Consider the following 24,432-nt stretch of genomic DNA (forward strand, 5'->3'; position numbering starts at 1 on the left):
GATGAGAAAAATATTGAGGAAAGGTGTGGATTTTGTATGGAGTCGTGAATGTGACGTAGAGTTTGCCAGAATCAAGGAAGAAATTGATATGGCGAAACCTTTGGGATGTTTTGATACCAGTAAGTTGACGATCATTACGGTGGATGCAAGTGAGGGCGGCTTGGGTGCTGTCCTAGCACAGAGACAAGATGATGGATCGGAAATTATAATAGCTCATGCATCACGTGGTTTGAAAGGTGCGGAAGTACGTTATTCGGTTCTTGAAAAGTAAGCCCTTGCATGTTACTGGGCGGTGGAGAAGTTTAAAAATTTTGTCTGGGGTGTGGAATTTGTGATCCGTACGGATCAGAAACCGTTGAAAGTTATTTTTGAGATGAAAGGTCTGGACAAAATATCACGCAGGGTGGCTGGATGGGTTACCAGGTTGCAGGCCCACAGGTTTGTTATGGAAGTAATTCCTGGGAAAGAAAACATATTAGCGGACAGTCTGTCGAGAGTAAAGGTTAATTCCCAGGACGGGATAGAGGATGATGAGATGGAAATGGTGTTTGTAAGTACAGAGGGTATCGTATCCAAGGAAGAGTGGTTGGAGGAGATAAGGAAGGATGTGATATTGAGAAAGGTGATATCATATGTTGAGTCCGCAGTTTGGCCAAGCAAAGCAGCATTATTAGAGGAAGAAAAACCCTTCTGGGAAGTAAAAGATGAATTGTCAGTTGCTGATGAGATATTGTTTAGATGGGAAAGGGCAGTGGCTCCCAAGGGGATTCGGGGAAGGATTATTGATTTGGCGCACAGTGGTCATATAGGCATTGCGAAGACCAAGGGAGTATTGAGAACGGATTACTGGTGGCCTGGTTTTGACAGGGAGGTTGAGGTTCGGTTGGGCGAGTGCCAATTCTGCCTCCGAAGTGGTAAGGGGGTAGAAGCTAAGAAGCAACCCCTGGTGGATGTGGGAGTCCCTTCAAGGGTTTGGAATGATATAGCCATGGACATACTAGGACCTGTTGAGTTGGGATATGGTCGGGGAAGATTTGTTGTAGTGGTGGCTGATCTATTTTCTAGGTGGGCGGATTTTAGAGTTGTGAGGGAGATAACGGGAAAAAGCATGGTAAAAGTATTGCAGAAGATTTTTGCAAGCGAGGGTCTCCCAGGAAGTGTTCTTACGGACAATGGAACGCAATTTACTGGTGGATGTTTTCCCAAGTATTTAGAAAAATGTGGTGTGAGTCACAAGAGGGCTGCTTTGTACCATCCAGAAACTAATGGAGTTGTTGAGAGGCTCAACAGATGTGTGATGGAAAGTATTCGCATGGGGGAAGAGTGTGGATTTGACAAGCTGGCGACTATTCAGAATAGGATGTGGGCGTTACGTATGGCACCCCATGCCACTACCGGACTATGTCCATTCGAGCTCATGAGAGGTCGAAAGCCTTATTCCATAGCGTGCCCGCCTTGGTTGGGCAGAAGCAGGGAGTCTGATGTGGTTGTTGACGAGGTGAGAAGATCTCTCAAAAAGAAGAAGAGTGAGTGGGTCATGCGGGAAAACAAGAGGAGAGGAAGGAAGGAATTGCATGTGGAGTGTGGTGATTTGGTAAGGATAAAGAAAGGAGTTGTGAGAAAGAAGGGTGATCTGTTGTATTCCGACCCAGTAAGAGTTGTAGCTGTGTTGAAGGGTGCTGTGCGGGTGGCCGGTGGCCAGTTTTGGAATATGAATAGAGTTGCCACGGTGAAGAGAGGTAACGTGTGAAACATTTTATTGTGAAGAAGATGTTTATTAAAAGAAGAGGAGATGTGTTATGATGTTGCTGTTAACATAACAGCCTGAGCCACCTAGCACAGTGAAGCTGGATGGCATGGAATGTTATGCACCTCTGGTTCCGATGAGGTCATACAGGTTGCAATGTATCTCAGCGTTCTAACTTTGTCAGTTAATCTTGTCTGTGTCACTGTAGGGAGCCCTTGTTGTTGTTGGGGGTCTTTTTCCCTTATTAACCTAAATTAACATATGTTATGAGACTTACCAGAGCCCTTTGATATCTTTGCAACAAAAGCCAAATAGAGGGGGCAGAAATACTGATGTTTTTCCTGAGTGCCAAACCCGGAGATATTCAATGTAAGTAGCTTGTCCTACAGAAGCAAGAGTGTGGGGATCTGTTGGCTGTAATACTTTCCCCTTGATTAGTAGTGGGTGTTTGGAAGTAGACCCTTAGCATTTGTATTGACCTTTGTTTTGTGTCACAGAGTATACAGTGTGTCATGTGAAGTACTGTAAATATTAGATTGTCCATAATACTAAAGGCTTACGGTTTAATGGTATTTATTTTTCTGCCATTTCCGTTTGTATTTAACAATATTTATTATTGGGTCTTTTTTTTCTGTACGTATCGAAATTTATTTGTTATCATATAAAGAGATTATTTGCAACGAGTATTTTTCTGCATTTGTTCTTATAAAAAAATTAATTTATTAATGCAGACAAGCAAACATATAGGGAAGAAATGATAGCTCAATTTTTTTCCATAACAACATACTGCTGCTTCTGTGACTACTGCTGCCTTAAGATATGTGCTGTCAGCAATCTGAAGAATGCTAACGCTATTTTTATACAACATCTACACTCTCCAATGTGATTGGCCTGCGATGTATGAGTGACATAATATAGAACCAGATATAAAGACCTGTTTTTCCGGATTTTCTATTTTTATAAATAGATACAATCAGAAAGCAGAATGATTTCCGTCTGTCTATATGTCTAAAAATCAGTAAAAAGCCCGAAAACTGGAACCCTTACCAGCAATTAATACAAGTATATTTTTTCTAACACCGGCCTGTATCTTGGCTTGACATTGCTAAACGGTGAGGGATTCACTGGCTCTAGAAGAGTCACAGACAGGGCTAGATAGAATATCAAGGTCTATTTGTGTGGCACGCTGGATTTGGGGGGAAAATGCTCCTCACATTACCTGTGGTCCCATAAATATATCTGACATATATATGAGCTCTACTGCTCCTTTTTGGGCTCTAGTGACCGGACAGGCATAATTACTTATGCAAGCATTTGTATTTCAGCAGAAGATGTATCTTCAAACATGGTTGAGGTTACGAGCACTGAACTTAAAAATATTATTCAGGCTCTAAACAACTCCCATGCCCACTGAAGGGTTATCGTTTCTCTCACCGTAAATCCGCCTGCAGCAATGGGCCTGGGCTCTACCTACTGTGTTTACTCCATCTACTGGTCGTTGGGTTGTGGATGTGCACTCACTTTCTTTTCAATTTCATAGAATTGGTACTTAATCAATTTAATCAATGGCAGGTGTTCCCTGTCAGTACTCTGCTACCAGAACCAAAACGTGTTAAAGGAAGAGTTCCCTCGAAAGACAATTGGGGGCAAACAGGGGCACACTTATTTCAATACAATTGTAAGGAATCAATGCATTTAAATCATTCAGTGCAGATTTTCTTTCTTAAAATATTATTTTTATATGTGTATAGTTTCAATAATAAAAATGTACACAACTTAAATATTCAAATAAACTTGAACTGTTCCAGTTTTCAATTTCAAAATCTAAGAGGTAAGTACTTGTCTGTGCAATTCACATACATTTCTCAAAGTCTATGTTATATAGTGGCAGTATGATTCCCATTACATTCACGTATGCGCAAAAATGTCAAGTCCTTGTGTGTTTTGGTTTATCCAGATATCTTGATAGGAGTTAGTGATAGATTGTACTGAGAACACTCAGGATTGTGTCTCCTATCCTTAGACTACGCACTTCGGGCCTTCTTTGCCCTTCTTCAGGTATAAATATCAGGTTTTTAATTATTTTTTTCTAAAAGTAAATATAATAAAACATTCCATTTAGGTAAATATGCTCATGACTCGTGATAATTATCTGGTTGCTATTACCAGTGGTTTGAATAAGTACTAAAGGCTCGAGAGCACTAACCTGTGAATTAGTGGAGCCTGCTGTGGTGGTTTTTCTCAATAGTCAGAGAAATTCTATTTCTCTTGGTGAAATGACATTACATTACTGCAAAGTTGGTATTAAACAATTAGGTCTCCAGAGGGACAAGGCGCTGGTGAGGCAGTGGATCCCTCTGTGGGACCCAAGTACTTCAATTTAAATGGCGTGCTTTCGTGACAAGGTTAGGTTCACTCACCTTACTGGTTTCCTGATGTGTGTTATATTTGTTATTTCTCAGGCAGGTTCAATCAGTCGCAGATTACGTTAAATCTGTAATAATGGTAATTGGCTGTGTGCATTAGTCGTATGCTTGTGCTGATAGTTCTAAATTCTCAGTTTATGACATAAAGTTAATATAATAGATCATTATCTAATCCTACCATCGGACACAGAACATTCATTCGGTTCCCTGGTTTCTTTACTTTGTTGTCAAGGAGACAGTGTCACCCGTAATGGCGTTCCAACAATAGAGGGATCGGCGAGTGTAGTGCGATCCGCTCACCGAATCCTTTCTGTCTACAGGAAGGAGGTTCTTTGTGAATAATGGGGCTTTCGGTGCTGTATTCATTCGGTTTAATTTGGGAAATAAATCTTAACATACCTCGAATGTAATTCAGCGTTGAGAGCACCGTCTTGTGAGCACGTGTGTCGGCCTCACTGGGACTAGGCATTGGCGCGTTGCTAAGCAACCCTGTTGTTAGCTCGCTTATATATTGTGTAATTCTAGTTTCCCTTTCGGCGGCATGAAGACGCCATCTTGTGTGTGTAGAGTGTTCATATGTTTGCACAGAGCAAACTATAATCTTTGTAAATATTGTTATCGTAGATTTCACTATTAAACAGAATGTGCAATGTTATAATTTCATATATCCGCCAGATCGCCGAGCTTTGCATTTCAGGTGTATTCTTGTTTTAATTTCTCTGACTGGCACCACAATGCCTTCTACAGAATCATCCTTGTCTCATTTCTAAACCCATGAATTAGAGACTATGGGCCTCATTACACGGTAGGCGATGGACCAAGGTCCATGCCGGTAAAATACCGGCACCGCCTTGGAGGAAAGGGGAATTACCGCCCTATTCCAAGGTTGGCGGGGCGGTAATTCCCCCTTCCCCCATTGCCCTTCCCCATTCCCATTTTTGCCCCATAGGGCATAATGGGAATGGGGAAGGTGCTAATTACGGTACCGCAATTTGTGGTACCGTAATTAGCACCCTGGTCCCTTTGCGGGTTGGTTTTTAACGCCTGCTAAAAAGCAGGCGTTAAAGTACCAACCCGCAAAGGGACCTCGTAGTAAGGCGGTAAGGGTTAACGGTCAGCGGTACCATTACCGGTGACCGTTAACCCTTACCGCCTTCCGTGTTATGAGGCCCTATTTCTTTCTTTCTGATAAGAAATATTGCTGGTTGCTTAAACAAAAGCGATGCACATACATCTACTTCCTCCACGGAAACTTTATGAAAACAATACATTGGGCCTCATTACGACCCTGGCGTTAAAGGTTTAACAGCGCTGTAAAAGGTGTCGGCGCCGTTAAACCCTTAACGCCTGATTACGAGGTCCCTTTGCGGTACCCGACCTTAACGGCTGGTTTTACCAGCCGTTAAAGTAGGGTGCCGCGTTTTGGGACCTTGGTGTTAAGTACGCTGCCGCAATTTGCGGCACCGTACTTAGCGCCTTCCCCATTCCCATTGAGCCCTATGGGGCAAAAATAGGAATGGGGAAGGGCCCATGGTGAATGGGGAATTACCGCCCGGCCAACCTTGGAATGGGGCGGTAATTCCGCCATTCACCATGACTGACCCCGGCATGGACCATGGTGCTAACAGCACCATGGTTTAGCGCTGGGTCGTAATGAGGCCCATTATCTTGCAATAAGCACTACATCCTTTGTGGAAATGATCTACACAATTTAATACACAGATTCATTCACTGTAGTGTATGTAATGCTTGCTGTGGTTCAGTGCTGCCACACACAAGTAAAAGATACACTGAATAAGAACATTATCATGGAGCTGGAACACACATATAAACAATAACATTGTCCATGTGCACTTCCATTTCAAGTGGCTGTAAATGGAAACATGCCGAGGGGGGAAACGAAAGACACCACTTAATGCATTAAGACTTAACTGCTCGTTATGTGGTAAGGGCCTCATGATTACATTGTTCAACCACTCTAACAGTGGCAGACAAATAACAATGTGGCACATTCTAATGGCAAAATATGATATGATATGGCATTTATAACGTGCCTATACACAAGTGTTTCAAAGTGCGACGAGGCAAGTGAAGGGAAACAGAGGGAGAACAGAAACAACGATCTTAGTAGGCCTAGTGACATTGAGATCGTGCAAGTGCTGGGGAGGGTGGATGGGAGAAGTGCCCGGGGGAATGGACAATTGCCGGACATGAGATCATAAAACAAGTAGTGCAGCCAAAATGCGGCACGTGCGAGTGTAAAAAGTGCAGACAAGTGTCAATAAGTACAGGTCAGAAATAACAATACATTTATCAAGCAACATAGCAAAGACAATGTAATGCAGAGGAAATGTGGGAACATATGATTGTATGTAGCAGCACGGAAAGACAAATAGCACTTAAAAGCCCTCTAACAAATTAGGTTGCACTACCTTCTACAAAATGGCCAACAAAATAACTGTCCTTTCAAATGATGTACTCTTTCTGAATCATAGAACATCTGAAGGACACCAGCAGAATGGCCGCCAAGGTCACTCTAAATGCTACAGCAAGAGCTCTATATACACGCCTCAAAATATAGCCCCCGGCCCTGATATTAATTCTGCCAGATGACAGGATCTTCACTATGACGTAGCTGTTTTCCTCATTTTCAAGGAAATGGACAGCATCTTCTCTGTATTACAGGTCTCCATCTTTAGTTGCAGTAGATGTTCTGGCTCATCGTGGCAGAAGGGAGGGTTGTGCACATTTAGGCACCTACAGCTAAAGATATTCATAGCAATACATGTCAGACAAACATGTTATATCATGTTATTATGTGATGTGTAGCATGCACGGCTGGCATTTTCATGGTCTACAGCCGCCCAGGCGTATCTGAAAGGAAGGGGGTTGAGATGGGTTGGTCAGTGAGATTGAGAGGGTAAAGTGCACAAGTTCTTTGATTTGCTGTTGGTAGCTTCATACTGGAAAAAATGGTCTCTGTGTGCTGGTTTGCTTTTAGTTCATCAACGTTGTGCAGTGTTTGGTACTTTATTGTGTATGGGCGGTTTATGTGCGTCTTGTGTGTTATGGAGAATGCTTCTAGTTTGCAGTGCTTTTTGTTGTTTTGTTTTGTACATATGGGTCTGGTTTCTTCAGTGTTGGAGGGTAGTTATGCAGAGTATTGGAGAGTTTTTAATAGGGTTAATCAGTGCTCCTCTGAATTTTCATTCCTGCGCGTTGGGTTGATCCCTTGTGGTAATGTTATTCTATGGTGTTTGGTGTTGGGTGTTTTATTTCTTTGGGTGATCCAGTTTCGGAGTTTCTAATTGTGCTGCATAGTCGGTTTCCCTTTGCTAGTGTTCCCGCTTTAACTTGGTCAGTTAAGAAACCTTGTTTTAACAGTTTCCTGAATTTTAGGTGATCTTTTGCTGTACAGATATCCTTTGGAAGTGAGTTACAACACCACTATGCAGGAGAATGCTGCGCCCCCAAAATTATGCTTTGCATATTGTTTCGGTTCGAGGCAAATTATGTTGCTGGACTTTAGTGTTCGTGATGGTTTCTAGATGGAGATTGTTCCTGGTATAAATTCCACTCCTTGGCCATGGATTTCTCTGTGTGTTCTGCAGAGTGAAGAAGATTTGTTTTTTGATTGGCAGCCAATGTAGTGTTCTTAATGCTGGTGTGATATTTTCTCACTTAGTGAGTCTGAGGAGTAGTCTTGCCTCTGTGTTCTTTAGTTTTCTCATAAGGTAGTCTGGCTATATGTAGAGAGCCAACCCACCTCCCCAAACAGCACAACACTCCCTCCTTCATCTCTCTCTCTCTCCCCTGCTGATGCTCCTGTCTGCTGCACTAACTGGTTACATGGGCACCCACTGAACCTCATGGGCACCAGGCTCCTGCACGACCAGTAGCCGCTTGCACTGCCTCCGGGCCTCCCACCCAATTATAGATGGTTTCTGCAACACCACAGTCCCCTGCCTCTCTGCACTTACCTGAGCCACCACCCTGGCAGCACTTACAGCATCTTGCCACTGCACTCCCCCGTATCCCCTGGCACTTCTCCTCTTCCCTCCCCCTCACCCTCACCCTTGCACGATCTGAATGACACAAGGCCTATTAAGATCGTTTGTCATGTCCTCCCTCTGTCTACCCACACTTCCTTGTCTTGTCACGCCTACAATCACTTGTGTAAAGGCGCGTTATACATGACTTATCATATATCATATCATATAATATTAGCACAATTACAAATATCCATTAGGCTAATAACAAAAGATGCATGGGGAATCTGCCTATGTAGACATGCAACATATTTATAAAGTAATCTTGATAGAATAACTGGATGCAGCAAAGATAATTTAAATTATGATGAAATGGATGATAATCAAAACAAAGATTAAGTTCCATCAATGTAAACATCTTACTGACACAGCTCACTTCTCTAAAGAAGCCACTGCCTGGATCACCTCCTTCCTGGATGGTGGAGCTATGAGAGTCTTCTCGGACCAATCATCTGCCCTGCCATCACCCATCAACTGTGGAGTCCCACAAGGCTCATGCACATCCCCACGCACTATAACCTATTCATCCTCCCCTTATTCAGCGACCTAGAAGAATTCTGCATAGCCTTCACTAACTAGGCCGACGACACACAAATTCTCATTCCCCTAACAGGCAACTATGAGCAAGACCTCAAAACCCTCCAAGACATATATCCCCGCATCCAGGCTTGGATGGCGGCCAATGGCCTATGTCTAAATGGGGAAAAAACTGAAATACTATTGGTAGGCCCCAAAGAAGCCCTAAAAAGACTAGACAACACATCTAGCTCCTTCATCATTGAAGACACAGTCATTACAGCTGCAGTGAAAACCTGAGGTGTCTACCTGGATTCCACTCTATTTATGGACAGGCAAGTCAGCACCATCTCATCAACAGCAGCTCTCACCTCTAAAATCATAAATGCTGTGAAACCTTAACTATCACCAAAGAACCGCCTCAACATTGCCAGAGCCACAATAGGTGTGAAACTAGACTACTGCAAAATCCTACTCCTTGGCACATCTGCAAACAACATCAACCAATTGCAAATAGCACAAAACAATGCTCTTAGAGCGGCACTCAGCATCCCCAAGAGAGCACATCACCTAGGCAAGAATAGATGCCCACTGGCTCCCAGTCAAAGAGCGCATAACATTCAAAGCCCTCACAATCACACACAGATGACTTGCCCAGACCGCACCAGCTTACCTAGTAGAGAGAATACACCAAGCGCCAATCCACAGACCAAAATGCAACAAATTCTTATACCTACTCTCAGTCCCAGCATTCAACAGAGCTAAAGCCGGCGGAGCCAGCTTTGAAGTTCTAGCCCTTAAAGCCTGGAACTCTCTTCCACCCAGTCTAAGAAACGAAGAATCCCTCTTTACATTCAGAAAAACCCTATAAAAAAAAGCTGTTCAACTAAACCGTTTATTATTCTGAACTGCCTCCAACACTGTTCCTCTGTAACCATGGAAAACCCGTCGAAAATGTTTAAATTTACCTGTAACTGACTTCGTAACCAATGTTGATAACATGTACTAAGCTGAATATTCTGTAACGGCGCCACGATGCCCCTGGGCTGCTGGGCGCTTGATAAATCCAAATAAATAAATAATGTCCAGAGGTGAAAACACGTTGCTGTTGGACGGTAGAGATATTGACGAGGCACAGGCAGTGGTATTAATGGATATTCACCCACCACCGGGTACACAGCCCATTTCAATGACAGCATTACCCTCACCAATCAGAAAACACTCCACATCATTGCATAGCGTTCAGAACACTAACAGCAGAGAAACACCTGTGTATAGGCGCGTTATAAATGTCATATCATATTATATCCTATCACATTCAGCATCATCATGCCCACATGAATAACACCAGTGTTCAAGCCCACTACACAGGTCAAAGGTGTGCCAGTGCTTTGCAGAGAATATTCGTCAACTGCATCTAGTCGTTCCCTCTGCCGTAAAATGGTGTGCCAAGGGCAGGCAGAGTTCAACTTGTGAATGAAATGTATGTGGTTCGAAGAAGTCAAAATATCTTGAGACGCATCCCTTCAGATACCATCAAACACGCACCACACCTCCACCGGTCTGCACAGTGACTCCTGAAAATACTTCAGCAGTATCGGTGCCTGGAAGGAGGACACCACGGTATACCCATTGTACCCAAGTGCTGCATAGAAGTGAGCTCCCATTATGTGAAGTAGTGCAGTGTTATAGAATCATTTGAGTGTGGACAAAAATATGAACAAGTCTCATAACAGACTGCACCTGTTCAATGGTAACCTTGCTATAAAGTTGGCAATACATCTTCCCCTCCCCCCTCCACCAGCCCAGAGGGATCCAGCGTAATTCAAGGAGGCAAAAGCAGTGTGAAATTCTGCACCTGTGTACCTGCAAGTGCTTCAGGGTGGCATGCAAGGAAGTGAATGGACAGTGGCAAAGGCTCCATAGCTTAGATTTGGGCTTTGTCGCAGCAATGGTTCAAATGTCTTTTTTTATTGTTTAAAGTGCGGACCTAGCTCCGAGCAGCAGAGCGCTGTACTGAATGTGGGTGGCCGGCATTTGTCCTTCAACTCGTGATCATACACTTTATCTGCAATTCGAGCTTTTCAGAATGTGTTAAATTTTCCACCGAGGGACAACCCCTGCAGCCCCTGAATCTAAATGTATTGAACTAGTGGATCGGGGGACAGACCCGCAACCTCGGCTCACCTAATTCGGTATTTTCGGATTTGTCATGTACCTTAAAGAACTGGTTGCTGTGGCCCCTAAGATCATCTCCGATCTCAGTGGGCTTACCATGCTAAAATGGTAAGTGTACGTGTGCCACAATTTGCCACTGCACAACCTGAAATCCGTTGTGGCCACCCATTGGAACTTTATTTTGTAAATCCGGGACAGGCTTCATGAGAAATGTAATCCCATCACAGATTACTGCTGAATTACACACAGCAGCAATATAATTACTATTATTATTATTATTGTTATTAAATGGCCACTACAGTGAAAAGGACTTCCAATGTGTCACCTGGGTCCGAACTGAGCAGCCCAGTAGCCCCTACTAATCCCTGCTTCCATGTTCCTCAGCTGCCCAACTTGTGTTTTGTGACTCAGTGAATCCATCTCATCATCTCTTCGAGGTGCTAAATCACTAATTCCTCCATGGCAACTAAAAACTTCAGAAACTTTGTAGACCATACTGAACTGTGCATTCTCCAATGTATGTATAATAATGTTCAGGGTTAACTATACCTGTACTGGCACTTCAAAATAACACCTGTAAAATGAAATGATGGTACATGATTAACCTGAAGTAAAGATATATCGGGTTTGGAGACATTGTAAAGCCACAATGTGCACATAGGAGACTAATGTTGAGGCAGGGAATGTACATATTTCTTGCACACCTGAATTGCAGGTCCCTTTGATGCCGATGTTGAAAGCATTATCATTAATTTAGTGAGTGCCTTACCGTCTAATCTGGTAAAATCACTGTGGCTGATTTCCAGTGAAATCTTGGCTATTGGCATTGCCTTTCTTTCATTCATCACCTCAAACGTTATCAAAGCCATGAAGATATGGGGTGATCAACTTATTGTACAGAACTTTTGGAGAATAGCTTCCTTTATACTACCTCAATAAACTTCTGCCATGCATTTTATATCCAACACGCTCCTATTTACCCTTTCAACAGCTTCGTTAGTCTTGGTATGGTAAAGTCACATTCTCCGGTGTCTTACTCTGCACCGTTCCCAGTAGTAAAACGTCTCTTTACTCACAAAATGGAGGCCATTATCAGGTCTGCGTAACACCACATATTTACCTATCAAGGGTTTATGGAGAACTGCGGTGATTTCTTTCATCCTTCACTTAAACAGAGAATGTTTAGGGGAATGCATGGGCTCTTAATGTAATTCCCATTGGGCGACAGGCAGAGCAATAGCGTCTTTCAATTACTCTTAATCACATCTAAGTAGCAGACGAGCACAGGTATATCCTTCATGCATGGCAGTGTGTTCTGGTAAAAATAATGCAATGAATATCTGTTTGCAGGTTATCTGTCAAGCAAGCCCGAACACGTTTACATCTACAATGCCAATGTGACATTGAAAAGTACCTCTAAGCACTTTTTTAAGCAACTCTAAACACTAGTATCTTACCAACACACAGAGCCTCATTACGAGTTTGGAGGCAGCCATGCCCTTAATAAGGGCATGGCTGCCTCCAAACGCGGGTCCGTGGTCCCTGAATGGGGAAATACCGGGCCATTCCGACTTTGGAGGGCCTGGTATTTCCCCATTCAGGGAACCCGGACCCGGACCATCCCCATTCCCATTCGAGCCCCCATAGGGCTGAAAGGGAATGGGGAGGGAGCTAAAAACAGGCACGTCAATAACAGGCCCTTTGTTAGCTCCCTAGTCCCCTTGCGGGACCCACTAAGTACGTCTGGTTAAACGAGACGTCCTATAGTGGGTCCCGCAAGCGGACCTCGTAATAGGACGGTATGGGTTTAATGGCGCCGGCCCCTTTACCGGCACCGTTAAACACATACCACCCGGGTCGTAATGAGGCCCACAGACCACGTAGCTCTCTACCGCCAAAGGTGTCTCGCGGCGACAGCCAATAGATCATGAGCATTTACTTTTGTGACAAAAACATGACAAATATATTGCCACGAGAGGAGACCAGTGACAAATCCAGGTTCTTCAAATGAATCTGTTTTACCCTAGTTTCTGGTGAGAAACACTTGCGTGATAATGATAGGTTATTTATAACGCACTTAATACGCGGTTGCTCCATGTCGTCTTGCGTCAAAGGCGAGCACGTTGGCCCTTAGCTATACTCACGAGACATGTGAGGCATACAGCGATTTCAGACTCCTGAAATTCCCCTGAAGTTGTTAAAATCCTGGAAAACAACCAGACTACTGGAGAAGATAACTAGAAATCACCAAAGCAAGTTATTTTCATGTTTTCTAAAGCAATGTTTCAAGTCATATCCATTACTCTGGGGATCAAAAATGTATGTCCGAAAAATCTGGGAAGAGGTTTGACAGTTCAGCCAAAAGAAAGCACCTGGCGAGATGTGCACCATAACTGGAACAGCCACTACGGCTTTCCAATGACCTTTATCATCCATGCTGGAATTCATTGGCATTAAATTGACTTAAACAAGAGCAGTATTTGTGTTTTTTTGTATTTTATTCAGGATTTATATAGCGCCTTAGGCCAAAGCCCTGTACATAAGATCATAAAAACAGTACAATAAAAATTGGAAATGCAAGTAACATGCAAGTAACATGCAAGTAACATGCAAGTAACATGGGCAATCAGCCTTATCAATCAGAATAAAAAAGGTGGGACTTCAGTGATACACAGAATAGAGGATGTAGAGAAATGGAACTAAGAGAAAGTGGGAGGACATTCCAGTGCAAAGGAGCCAAACACAGAAAAAGGACGGAAACGTGATTGAGCACACAGAGGACGAGAGACAAGAAGAAGAAATTGAGAGCATGGGCGGAGAGGACGAGATGGAGAATACAATGAAACAAGGGAAGAAAGGGAGATAGGTGCAAGGACATACAGAGATAGATGGAGGGTCCTTTTGCATTAGCCCTGTTTGTGCAAATAGGCACCTTTGATATGTTTCTTTTCATTTTCACTATGAGGTGTTGAAAAGATGTAATCACTTTGATCTTGCTTTTTGCATTTCCTAGTGCAAATACTGTAAATGCACCTGGCATTCATGCATGTCAGAAGGCCTTTTAAATGAATGCCTATCGAATCGGCCTGCTATAAGCAGGTGTGGAAGCAGGCTGCATCCACAGGAAGCCACAGGAACCCAACGCATTTGCATTTTCAGCAGCATGAACATATCACGCTGGCGTAAAGGCATGCAGTTCATGCTGGCAGAGCTATGGTGAAGGAGGAAGCAGCAGTTCCGCTCCATTCTTCAGCTCTGCCAGCACAAAAAGAGCAAACATTCCAAAGAGTGGCATCTGGTGCCAGAGACGTCATTTAGGGGTTGCCTGTGGTAGCGCACAAATTGAAGCTCCTGGGTTGTGGCCAATGCCATGTGGCTCTTGTTTCTAGAGTGGCTGGCTTTCTTGATCAAGCTTCTTAAAAAAACTGGGGGTTCCACAAGTGTAACACGTTGAGCTGTGACCCTAAATAAGAAAGAATAGGAATACAAATAATTTGTCTTTCTGGATTTCAATACAATGATTGCGAGACTCATTAAAGGTTTATTTCAGGAACACTTCAGGGGGTGAGTCACTGAATTAGTCTGTTCTTAAACACAGCAAATTCACAATGCAGACACAAACCTCCAAAAGCATTTGGAGTAGAATAAGCACTAATTTCAGACTATGTATTGTGCTTTTCACAAGTTGCAGTTATAGTATGTTTTTTCTGCTGATACATATGGTGATCTATTCTTGTATGAAATATGTATCACGTTACAGTGATACTGTAACCATATTTTTCATAGTGTACTTAGAAACAATGCTATGTGATGCCACTTCCGGTTTTGTCAAGAGGTAAACGGTGTGTTCTATTGCTTTCCGTGATGTCACTTCAGGGTGTGGTCAAATGACATCACTTCCTGTGATGTCATCAGGGGTCAATGGTCATGTGATGTCACTTCTGCTACCCCTGGCATGTTGGTGAAATGACGGCCCTGGCTGGGGCATAAAGCACTGCGTAAATGTTTTACACCTTATTATTATTGCTCGGATACCACTTCCAGGCACACGCTTCACATTCCTGTTGAGCTATAGTCAGCTCACAGAAACTCAAGAGATTTGACTTAAATAAATGCATGCTCTTATGTAATCCTCCAAAATGAAAGCAACCAACTGCATAGCTAGCTGAGAAATATTTAAAAGATATTCTTGTGAACACGATGCTACATTTTGCTGACTGTATTTTTTTTTTCACATCCAAAATTGTGTGTTGGCATGACAACAAAGTTGAAGAGGAAATAAATTCAGTTTTTGTCCATAGTATTTTGCTTCAGTGGCGCCAACCACTACCATATTGATGCGTGCAGCAGTTGGATAGACGTTAGGATGCATATGCTTTCATTTCTAGGAAATAGTTTTCTAATTTTGAAAACAGCTGGTCATCTTTCTTACACACTTTGTATTTTCTTTTTTTTTATTCAGGGGGAAATGTTAAAGTCCTGGGTTCATCTCACACCCTTAAATAGGCAAAACATGCAAACCTTTGCAATTGTTCATAGGGCAGCAAGAAAACTGTGACCTCCCAAAAGCTCGTAAATTTGCTTTGTTTCGACAACCCACAATGTTTACTGGGCGGTTGCTAAAATAATCTGTGCTCTTCGGTCAAATATATTATTATGAAATCTCATATGTCTAGTACTTTAGGGCTATAACTGTCTGCATACCGCCTCTCACTATGGCAGCAGCGCAGAACTCTTACCCATGTCTCTCTGCAGGGACCTCATTTGACCAAAATGCGAGGGGTAGTGGAAGAGACATCACACAATACTTGATCCCCTGATGACATCTCCGGAAGTGATGTAATTTGACCCCGTCCCCAAGTGACATCGCAGGAAGTGATGGCAAACGACCTTCAGATTTTTTAGATGCATCTTGCACCCGTGTTTCCAGGTGCTCTCATTTCAGCCAGATATAAGAAGCGAGGAACAGAGGGAGGCATGGTTTGTCCATGATTACACATTTGGGGAATGCCATTTTCCAGATTCAACGTGAGGTCTATATGTAAAACATACATAATGCAGTATTTGTAACAGGGTAACCGAGATCTGTAACGCAGGCTACAACTAGTGTATGAAACATCTATAGATCAATGGACACAGACGTATGTGTTATCTGTGGCCTTGCTGTGTTAAACAAGTCAAAAGAACACTGACCTGGAGAGCCGTGCACTGCTGTTTAACCAGGAGAAAAATACTGCACGAGCACAGACTGAAAATTAAATCACTGACCAGGATTTAGTATCAACACAATTCCCTGGTTATAAATGTATATATGATTCAGCTACCACTACGATAGAAGAAACCTATTAGACTGGTCTGCGTGCACAGAGGGGAGTGCACCTGATAATATTATCTTTGCTGGAGTCTAATACCTGGGAAAGTTTCTTTCAATATACCCAAGACCCCCTATTAAAATTGAAAACACTCACAAGTTGCTTCTCACCCGGGGACCCACTGGCATACTTCAAAGCGTGCACTACACACCACCGCTTTGTCAGATCCAGAGGTGCACAATGTCCCAGCACACAATTTGGCAGCTCCCCTGTGAGCCATGCTTTATGGGCCCTCCCTTACTTAACAAAGCACAGGGCACACCACACCTCGGGCCAGTCCGGACCACCACGTGTGCAGTCCATGATGATTATGCTGCTGCAGGGGCATGCACTACTACATGTGAAAGAAGTAAATATTTTTTCAATGAAAGCTTAAGGGGCCTATTCATGCAACAAATGTGCACCGAAAATCACGTCGCAAGGTGGCGCAAGTGTGAAAAAGCAAGTGCACGCGCATGCGTGCGATTCATGGAGGGCCCTGCGCGTGTTTTCCCTGGAATTTTTTGCCAAATCCATGCGTGGCGCACACGGGCGCACACGTCATTGCAACATCCAGAATGCCTTGCACGACGCGCACAGTGAAAGCACACAACGTTAGCACACACACCAAAAAGGGGGCGGAACACAGGGCAGAACACACGGAATGGGGAACAGCGCATGAAAAAGAAGGCGTAACTGGGAAGTACTGCAGGGAAATACACGGAATGCCCAAACGCACGCGAACAACACGTATTCATGGAATCAAATACGGGAAACCTGCGCACGGCAAAACAAACGCACAGGTCTAAACACGTCCGCCACATGAAGGCAGGCGGTAGCGTCCCTGCGCAGTACAAAAGTGTGTGCAAGCAACACACACATATATACAGCTACGATGAATGTCCCATTCTATGACCTACTAGAAGAAATGACGTGTCACGCAACGCATTGGCATCCCATAAAAGCAAGAAAAAGGATAAGCGACCCCTGTTGCCCACGTGCGTGTAAAAAAACACAAGCAGTATGCTGTGGCAGCCAGGAATCCCAAAAATACGTACGCGATCAACACGCAGGCTAGTATGGCCGGAAAAAATAGGGGTATGTGACAAACAGTGACACCCGCAGTGGTAAAAATAGCATGTGCGACTCACCGTCTGCCTGTCGTGTAGAAGAAGAATGCGTAGCCAACACCCACCCACTGTGAAGTAATGGCGTGTGAACCCCAACGCCTGAAAACACACGCACCGCTTGTACAGAGCGATGGAAACCCACGAGGGACCTTCAACCCGTGCCAGGAGAACGCCCGCGCGTGTCACGTAACAGACGCGATAAGGGCCTTTCCTCGAATTATACACTGACGTGCAGTTTTTTCATGTGCCAAATCACTCCGTATCAAGCTGGCCACGTGACAACACACGGAAGACCACGCTCCTGTCCAGAAAGCCGAATTACTGCCCCCCAGAGCCCTGAGCAGCCTCCCACACGCCAACTGCTGCTGCCTGCCTGCTGCCACCATGCCCTGCCATTTGGTGCCTGCACATCTGCCATCTGTAGGGGTCCAGTTGCTGTGACCACCCCTGCTGGAACAGAGGACTCCCAACTGAAGTTCCATCGTTCCACAGCCCAGCCTCAGGACCCAGTTGCCCACCCACACCTGCCTCGGGGGTTGCCATGTCGGAGCAAACACCATCACAGACCACTGGCGACCCCCAGCCAGAGAGGTAGATGGCTACCAGTTTCAGCGATAAGGAAGTTGGTATCCTGGTGGAGCAAGTTCTGGGGTTATGATGCCCTCTTCACACCATCGCGCGCCGACAATGAAGGACAGAAGAGGATCTGGGGGGACATAGTGGGTGCCATCAACGCGGAGGGATTGGCACCCCGCAACTTCAAACACGTCCGGATCGCTGGGAGGACTATAAATCCAGGACCCTCAAGAAGGCCCGGTGTCTCTTGGAAGCAGCGGATGCAGTGGGGCACCGGGCCCAGTTTACCACCCAGCAGATGAGGGTCGTGGAGCGCATTCGCCCAGTGCTTCACCACCAGATCCTCAGGATGCAGGCCCGACTGGAGTCGACCGGTAAGTGGCCATGCATTCACGTTTGAAACAGTGCATGTTGAAGCATGGTGGTAGATAGCTACTCGGCTGCATGTGTCACACGGGTCATTTATTGATGTGTGTGTGCATGGGCATGATGGTGCTGCATGTGAGTCCAGTCAGGCGTGACCCACATGGATGGTGTATGTGTTACAATGCATCATGCGGTATGCACACATGTATGCATGCCTGTGCCTGTACTTTGACATGTTTGGGGTGTGAGAGATATGTGCTGCTGTCATGGACATGCATGATGTACATGTCCGTGTGTCAGAGTAGTGTGTGCGCCATGGATGCATGACACATGTCCGTGACGATGTGCTGATTCACTGATACAGCCTACTCATCCTTGTATCCACTGTGTCTGTGGGCATATGGGGCCAGATGCGTGACCCTCTGGTGATGCATGTGCATGTGATCAGCATGTCCCATGATGCACGTGAGTCTCAGCCCACCATTGGATGTTTCTATCGTTCTCTGGACATGGATGCAAATGTTTGTTGCATGTGCCATGCCGGTTCCAGTATGTGTGTTGCCTGCACTGACACATGTGTTGTTGGGAGACATGATGGAAGTGACGTTTAACAGTGCCACTCATGTGCTATTGCTTTCTGTCTAGGGGACTATTGTACACTACCCTGATGCTTGTGTTCTATGTCTCCCTTTACACAGCGGCAAGTGAAGAAGAGGGTAGAGACCGGGCTGTGGAGGAAAGCGGCAAGGGTGCCTCCACCGGCCGGCGGGGCAAGACCCAGTCACCTTCCCAGGAAATTCCATCATCCGGGAGCGAGGGGACTGGTGCTGTGTCTGCCACTAAGGCTGCAGTGGAAGGGGTGGATGAGCCGACACAGGGGCTTGCAACGGCGGAAGATGGTGTGGAGACATCCAGGTTGATGGTGTGCTACAGAGCCGCACATGGGGCCTGGTGGGGGTGGTACCACTAGTGCAAGTGGTGCAGTCCAGGGGCAGGAGGCAGTACAGGTCGCCACAGAGTGCCTGCGCATGTCTCCGTCCCTGACATTGTGACTGCATCACCATCGATGCACCAGCAGGGATGCCCCGTCCCAGGCCCGTCCGCAGGTAGGGGGGAGGTCCATGTCATCTGGCACTCCTCTACCTGTGGACGAGGGGACCCGTGACTGGATGGAGTCCGTCCTGAGTGGTGTCGCGTTGCGCACATGTGACATTCGTGATGACGTGCCTGCTTCCTGGGGGGACCACACACGTCATCACAAAGAGCTGTGTGCTAACGTGACCCAGTTGGGAGGGTCCATGGTCAGGGGTTTCCTCCATGTGTCGGCCAGTCTTGCGGCCCTCTCCTCCTCTGTGCACACTATATGCCAGTCGTTCTCCATTCCGTCTTCCAGCCCAGATGCCACCAGGGTCCCTTGTGTATCTGCCCCAACCAATGCAGCCAGCCAGGTGGAGATCCCATCCCTGCCGCAGTCGGGATTCGGAGGTCCAGAAGGGGTGGCCACCCCACCAACTGGATCCCAGCGGATGAAGGATGTGCCGGCATCATCGGGCAGGGCCCGTGCACGAAGGCACCTGGGATTCCATCAGCCCGGATGCTGTCATGGTGGCAGAGGCAGTTGCGTCGGAGGCAGCAGCAGGCTCAGCGTGAGAGGCATCATGGCTCGGGGCCATCAACACCACGGGGGCAGGCATCGGCCGAGGGGCAGGAGGACCCCGGACTGGGTGTGTCATCCGTGTGGCAGCGGTTGGGCCGGCAGATAGATGCGGAGAGGCGGCGGGCAGGGAGGGCACGGCTCAGGATGATCAGGGCGGAGGACTCCATGCACCAGGCTTTGAGGCGAGCGGAGGGCCTCAAGGAAACTCGCAGGGAGTTGAGGGATTTCATGGCTGCATCCATGCGAGACCTCAAATCCAGGGAACAGGCCCACAATCGGAACATCGACATGGCGTTCAATGATGCCCTGGCCCGGAACATCAAACAGTGAGCCATGGGACTAGCCCGCTGCCTTTGTAAATAGTTATGTAGTTGTAGGTTTCCTTTATTTTTTTTTCCTTTGGGGCGCATGGACTATGCCCCACCTTTTTGTTAATAGTTATTCATTAGGTAGGTTTTTTCTTAGGTTTCCTTTGGATTGTTTGGCACATGAAACCTTGATTTTTACATTGTATATAGTTATGGACCTGATTTAACATATTTTTTTTTACCATGGAGGAATGGTTTTGTTTTTTTTAAACTTTGGATTTGGTGCTATGGACGGACACTTTGGAGGCATTTTTCATTGCATTTTATTCATTTCACCATTAATACATTTTCCTTGATTTCGGACCTCCTTTTATTTATCATTTTTTTCTTGTGTAATTTTGTTTCATTCATTCATTTTTGTATTTAATACATTTTTATTTTTTACTTCATTTGTGTTGCCTTCTCTCATTGATTTTGTGCATGTCACAATGTGAGTTTGCTCATTCATGTGTCGCCATTGTGTGGGTCTTTACGGACTTGTACTCATGCGCATACTGGTTATTTGGCATCTATCATGACATGGGTATTTCAATTTGGAGTGGATGGAATGCTTGGTTGGGTGTTTGGACTGGGGTGGCGTGGGATTTGGGTGGCCATAAGGGCCATGCATCTGGATTGTGATGATGTGTTGGGTGGGGGACATAAGTCAGGGCCTGCTGGCAGGTGCCCGTCACTGGGGGGGGCAAGAGTCGGAGCCTGCTGGCAGCTGCCCGTCACTGGGGGGGGACATGAGTCGGGGCCTGCTGGCAGGTGCCTGTCGCTGGGGGGGCGTGAGTCGGGGCCTGCTGGCAGGTGCCTGTCACTGGGGGGGCATGAGTCGGGCCTGCTGGCAGGTGCCTGTCACTGGGAGGGGGCATGAGTCGGGCCTGCTGGCAGGTGCCCGTCACTGGGGGGGGTGAGGACATGAGTCGGGGCCTGCTAGCAGGTGCCTGTCACTGGGGGGGACATGTGTCAGGGCCTGCTGGCAGGTGCCCGTCACTGGGGGGGACATGAGTCGGGGCCTGCTGGCAGGTGCCCCTCACTGGGGGGGGCATGAGTCGTGGCTCCCAAGTGCATGGTGCCATGTGGCCTGTCTGCGGGGCATGGCCAGGGGTGATGGGCTGCCTGCGGGGCATGCCCAGGGGTGCGGGGTGGTTCCCTGTGGTGTTGGCTGCCTGAGGTGCTGGGGGGGCACACATGGGAGGGAACACACAGCCAAATCCTGTGTAAAACGACACACACACCCCTCAGAATACACATACCCCGCTCACGCCAAGCCAATAGCGTGGAAAACTTCACGCGCACCCCTCGGAATACATGTACCCCGCTCGCGCCAGGCCAATAGCGTGTAAAACTCCAAGAGGGGTGCGTGTGGAGTTTTACATCCATCCAATCATTGCATTCTCTACACAGGAACACACCCACCCACCCAGCACATTCAAGAACACGCCATCACATTCACCCACCAATCACTCAATCATACACTTTTCTTACCTCCACACATTGCTTTTTCTACACAGGCACCCCACAACCACCCACCCACCTACCCACGCAACCAGAACATTCAAAAACAAACCATCACATTCATACGCATTCACCCACCAGTCACTCACACACACATTCTCTTAAATCCACTCATTGCATTCTCTATACAGGCACACACAAACCCACCCAGAACATTCAAAAGCACACATCACATCACTTCTCTTTCACCCACCATTCAGATACATACATCTGACACGCACTTCACACATGCAAAACACACATCATAGTACAAAAAAAAGCCTTCTTGCCATTTTATTGCAGCTTCGGTCCGTCCTTCCAGTCCCCCTCGGCTCCTGCGTGCTGCTCACATACAGGAACCAGGAATCTGCATGAGCTTCCTGGTTCCTGTATGTGAGCTGCAAGGATGCAGAGGGGAGAAGGGGTTTGAGCTGAACGTGGCATGTGACAAATGTTTTTGCAGGAAATGTCTCTACTCCGTAAAGGAACCCTTCCAGGTTCGGTGGCACCCCTCTTGGTACTTTCTGACCTTAGAATGCTCTTATGAACTTGCGGGCATTCCCAAAATGGATTCATGGTGTAGAACATATCCCTTTTTCAGTAAATGATATCGTCATGTTTGTATTTGTGGCTCTTGTTCCTGATACTGCATGTGATCTTGGTCAAAATATGCTGGTGGTTTTACACTATATGGTGGGGGGATGATGCCCCCCTTGTGTCTGCTGGTTGCCAATTCTTTTGCATCCCTCCCCTACTTCTGCATACACGTGAAATGTGCCTCATTCTGCCACATGTCCAACACTGTTGTGGGGGACCTCCAAATTGTGCTTGCCCCCCATTAAACCCTACTTGCAGGCTTGAAAACAGAATAGTCTGCTTCTAGGGGCAACCCCTCATACCTGGGGGTAATAGTTATATTCCCCACTCCCTAGAAAGATTCCATTCTGCCCTGGCTGTGCCTGCTGCTTCCAGGATGGTGTTGTTTTATCCCACACTCATCAACATGGCCCTTTCGAGTGTCAATTTTGACAATTTCTTTTACACTAACGTTGCTTCCTCTATCTTTCTTTCCTGAACTTTCTTGCTGTCCTTCTCTTGTTTCAATAGGCAATGATGAACAATATTGACTTGTCTCACTGGCCATGGTGTTGCCTCAATCCCCACAATTTTCGTTAATTGCCTCTGTACCTCTTTGGGGAGTCCCTGGCTCAGAATATGATTTAAAAAAAAGGTTATGTTCTTGTCCCACAGCTCCCTAGAAGCTAGTTTCTATTTCTCTTGATTGTCCTGTATGTATGCAGCGGGGGTCTTCATCTGGCCCCATTTTCCATGTCATAATTGCACGCATGTCTGATGTGTCAGGATTTTGCATTTCCAAGTACCTTCCACACATCTGCCCTACAATTATTAATCAGTCCCCTATCATGTGTTGTGCTTTGGACCATCACCCAGGGATATTTTGCCCATTACCAAATGTCTTCTGATTGTTCACCCGTTATTGCCGCAAACAGGATTTGTATGTAACCCACAGCCAACGTCATACCCGCTATAATTTTCTGAAACTCATAGTCATAGATCCACTTTCATGCCCTTCTTTGAGTGATGGTAGTTTAATAATCAAGTTCTTGTTTATCAATCTTTGGCCATGGTATATATTGTGGCATTCCTTCGTGCTTCTCTGATAGGGGAAATTGTGTCAGCCTGCTGTGCCATCCAATGGCAGCCGCACCTTTTGTCTTTGTCAGTGCGTCTTACATGCTAACTCCCATTCACCCTGATACATTTCTCAGTATATTCACATATGGTGTCCTTTCTTCTGAACTGTTTGCACATACCTTCAGGCTTCTTGGATATTTAAGAGGGGCTGGGTTGATTGGTAGGTCTGACTGAGCTACCTCTCTCCCCACTCACATAACCATAGACGGTGCTTGTGTAACTTCCACTTGCACACTCTCCTCGTCTTCTTCCTCTTCTGTCAACATGAAGTCATATTCCTCATCTTCTCTGTCTACCAAATACAGTCTGATAAGCGGATTTCTTTTAGATGTTCCATTTAACACTTGTCCCAGCCTTTCTCTTGTTCGTCTATTCTCCAACTTCCTTTTGCCCAATGTCCTCCTTTCTGTTCCTGTCTGCACTGTAATGTCTGCTTCTCTCAACACTTTCTTCCCCTGTGCTTGATATTGCATGTCTGTTCATAATGTCATCAACTCCTCTCTTGTTCTTTTTCTTCACATGTTCTTTTTCTTTCTCTTCCTCTCTTTTTCTTGCACTTTCCTTCTCTTCTCATTTGTTTTGTCTTTCCCTGTCTTCCTCTCATCTGACCTCCCTTTCATTCTCTTCCCATATCCGTTGTTTCTCTCTGTCTTCTCTTCATCTGTCCTCCCTTTCCTATTCTTCCTCTCCTTTCACTCTTTTTCTCATTTCTCCTCCACTTGTTTCTCCTCTTCTTGCTCCTGTCTTTCTCTATCTTCTTTTGCTTTCTCTTTAGAGTCATCGTTGCCCTTTCCATCCAATTTGTGTATTATCTGTCCTCATATTCATTCATTTGGTACCAGTGCTGTCTCACCCTTGACGCTTTGCCCC

The sequence above is a fragment of the Ambystoma mexicanum genome, chromosome 5p (assembly GCF_040938575.1).
Source record: "Ambystoma mexicanum isolate Mex_15411 chromosome 5p, UKY_AmexF1_1, whole genome shotgun sequence".
NCBI classification, from domain to species: Eukaryota; Metazoa; Chordata; class Amphibia; order Caudata; family Ambystomatidae; genus Ambystoma; species Ambystoma mexicanum.